A 4026-nucleotide genomic window follows, 5' to 3' on the forward strand; every position below is an offset into this window, starting at 1 on the left:
ATACATATATGATTTATATTTACATACATATGTTGACTATATTGCATTCAGTGTAGTTATTTTATTTTTTGTTTTGTTCATGTATTGACCGTTTATTTTATTGACTATTATGGCACATAGAACATTGATTACATAAGGATATAGGTCTGCATATATACTCCCCTTCATACCTGACACCCAGGACATTCACAGAAAAGGAAAACATGTGTTACCATCAGCTTATTACTCAACAATTCATTGTTTGGGAATGCTGGCATCTGAACTCATGGGCTACAAGGCCAAATTCATGAATGGGTGAGTGTCAGCATGCCCTCCTGGGGCAAATTGAGCTGACAGACTGTTCCCAGGACCTGAGATTGAACCCAGGAGTTAACAAAATAAGAACATATTGACATGTAGATGGCAGTAAGCTAATAAATATATATCTTTATAGAGTGTCGGAGATGTCTATACATTATTTAGTTATATAGACTACATTCCTACCAATTCTTCGGTATTTATTATGTGTACATATAAGTAATGTAATTGTTTTCTTTCTTAAAAGAAATCAGTGTCCTGAAATTATTGTGTTCCTGTAAGTAATAATAATCTTTTAATGCTTCATAAATATTAAATAAAATCAATCAGCCTCCTGAAATCATGCTGTCTAATTTTATAGGAGCACTATTCACGAACAACTCATTCTGTGACATTGACAACATTCCATTGTTATTCCTATGGTTGGAAACCTGTTTCTTAGTATCTCCTGCCATTGGTTGGTCAGGGCCTATAGTGCCACGTGGGCCTATGGCTTCCCCAATAGTCTGCCAGCCTTCAGCAATGCAAGGTGAAGTACTCTTTGCAACAGTATAATTCAGACTCAGGAGGGTCATGTGCAAAGGAAGAAAACCTAAAAAGGCCACAGTTTTTCTGTACATTGTTTTCCTTGCAAGGCCTGGTGGTCGAGGATCCCAGGAAGAGCTGTGAGTCCAGTGGCTGCACCCCAGCCTAGGGTGATCGAAGCTGACCTGAGTTCAAGCCCCGTGCTGAGAAAAAGTTTTAAAAAAATTAGCTCCCTGGCTTGCAATTCCCGCTATTTATTCTGCCAGGTGTTGGATTTGAACTAAGGATCTGGGTAAATCTGCAGCAATGTGGATGAAGGGGAAGATCACGGTACTTGAGGATACGAAAGTCAAGCCTGTTCACTAGTCCTGAATTCAAGCCCCATCCCTGGAAAACATACTATTTAAATACATTGTAAAGATAGGTTTTATACTTACCTATAGATGTTCAGTCCATATATGTTTGGTGTGGTTATTTTTTATTCATTTATTTATCATTGATTTTACTATATGAAACCCATTTCGTTTATTACATTGATGACATCCTATCACAGAGCACTAGGTTTGTAGAAATGTACTGCATCATTCTTGACACCTAGAATTCTCAGAGAAAAGGAAAACAAGTTTCACACTCGGCTTCTTACTCGACGATCCACTTGTTAATATTGCTGGGATCTGAACTCAAGGCCTAGAAGGACCAATTGGCCAATAAATCAAGGTGAACACACCAACCTGTGAGCAACCAAGGAGCTAGGTCATTCCCAGGATCTGACTTTGATCCCCAGGGTGGTCCACTATAAGTTCATAATTTCATAAGTTCATAATATAAACATAGGATCAATGTGTGGACATGTGTGCCCACATGTGTGGACAGCATCTTGTGTTTGGTGCACTTCTCCTTATTTTGTCTCTAATTCATGGAGGTATTGTTTATTTTACTAAGTATAGTGACAGGTATAACTGTGCTGACATGGACGACAACCTGTTCCCATGGTTATAGGGTTGCCTATGCATTCTCTATCCTCTTCTTTCACAGGAGAGTAAAACGTGTGCAACAACTAGCTTCTGACATCAGAATGAATCTTTTGTCAGTGCTGGGATTTGAACTCAGGTCTGGGTAGCTCTGTTGCACTGTGGGAGGATTGAAGCTCACCATCCTTGAAGACTAGAATGTCAGGCCTGGTCCAGGGCCTGATTTGAAGGCCCAGCACTGGACAAAATGATAAGCCCACCTTTTTTAAACATAAGATCTCTCTTTACCTACAGTAGTGGTATGCATCTTAAGTTCATTGTAGTTATTCTTTTTAATTTGTGTCTTATTCATGGATGTATTGTGTATTTTATTGAGTATGGTGACAGATATAACTGTGTTGACATGGATGACAGCCTATTTCCATGTCTATAGAGTTGCCTATATAGCATTCTCCATCTGCCCTGAGACCCAGGACTTTCGCAGGACAGGACAAAAGGTGGTTCAATTGGATTCTCACATCAGGTTGAATATTTTGGCAGTGCTGGGATTTGAACTCAAGGTCCAGCAGGCCCAATCAGTGAAAGGGACATGTTGAGAACACCAGCCTGTGAGCCACTAAGGAGCTAGGCTATTCCCAGGACCTGAGATCCAGCCCTGGTGGGGGCCAATATAGCCATAAATTCATAATTAAACAGAGGATCTATATTTCTAAACATTGGTGAACGGCATCTTGTGTTCAGTGTAGTCATTCTCTTTATTTTGTGTCTTATTCATTGATGTATTGTATATTTTCTTGAGTATAGGATGACAGATATAACTCTGGTGAACTGGATGACAACCTATTCCTATGAGTATAGACTTGCCTGTACATTCTCCATCCTAGCTGAGACACAGAACTTGCACAGCCTAGGAAAACAGATGCAACAACTGGCATCTCACATCAGGGTGAACTTTTGGCAGTGCTGCGATTCGAACTCAGAGCCTAGGAGGGCCAACTGCCCAATGGGTTCACCTGATCACACCAGACTGTGAGCCACTAAGAATCTGGGTCATTCCCTGGAACTGAGATTGAGCCCCAGGGAGGCCTCAATAGTCCTCCATGCATCATTGAAACAAGGGATGTATGTTCACATCCGTGTGTGGACTTCATCGTGCATTGAGTGTAGTTATTCTCTTTATTTTGTATGCTATTCATGGATATATTGTGTATTTTCTTGAGTATATGATGACAAGTATACCTGGACTGACATGGATAACAACTTATTCCCATATCCACAGGGTGGCCCATTTATTCTCCATCCTAGCTGAGACCCAAGACTTGCACAGGAAAGAAAAACAGGTGCAACGATTGGCTTTTGACATCAAGATGAATCTTTTGGCAGGGCTGGGATCTGAACTCGGGACCTAGCAGGCCCAATTGGCAAATGGGTCCACATGAGCACAACAACCTGTGAGCCACGAAGGACCTAGGCCATTCCCAGGACCTGAGATTGAGGCCCCCCAGCGGGCGGAAACTCGGGAACATAATAGTCATCCTTTCATAAGCTGAAGGTAGTATGCAAATAAGTACATATTTGTGTAGAGTAGGAGAGATGGTGACCTGTAATGGAATCCATTCTGTGTGACTACAGTTTCTTGGATCTTTCTGGATGCCTCCATTTCATGACTCTGGTGATAATTGTCATGCTTCATCAACTCTTCTTTACAAATAACCAATACTCCATGAGTCTTGCCCATCATTTCCTACTCGCATCATGCAGAAACTACTCATTCAGGGATGAGATCGATCGCTTTTCATGACTCCTCCTAGGTTCAGAAACGAGTATCTCAGGGTATTCCGCCATTCCCTCCTTGTAGGGGGGCTGAATTCAAGCCTCAGATCTGGAAAAGTTCATCTTACATACATTTTAAAATTAGGATTTGTAATTCTGTACAGATGTTCAGTCCATATTGTGTTTGCTGTGGTCAATCATTTTTATTTCTTGTTTTATTCAATATATTTACCATTTATTTTATTGACTCTGATGATACATATACCATTTATTACATTGTTTACATCCTATCACAAGGCATCTAGATTTTAGATGTGTTCACCATCAAGCCTGGCAGTGCTAGGATCTGAACTCAGTGCCTAGCAGGCTCAATTCAAGAATGAGTGAGTTTGAGCATGGCAGCCTCTAGCCAATGAGGCTGTCAGGTGGCTGGGAACCACCTGGTTTGGCCAAAACAGTG

Source organism: Dipodomys spectabilis, unplaced genomic scaffold, assembly GCF_019054845.1.
Source record: "Dipodomys spectabilis isolate Male_0828 unplaced genomic scaffold, ASM1905484v1 ptg000239l, whole genome shotgun sequence".
Taxonomy (NCBI): domain Eukaryota; kingdom Metazoa; phylum Chordata; class Mammalia; order Rodentia; family Heteromyidae; genus Dipodomys; species Dipodomys spectabilis.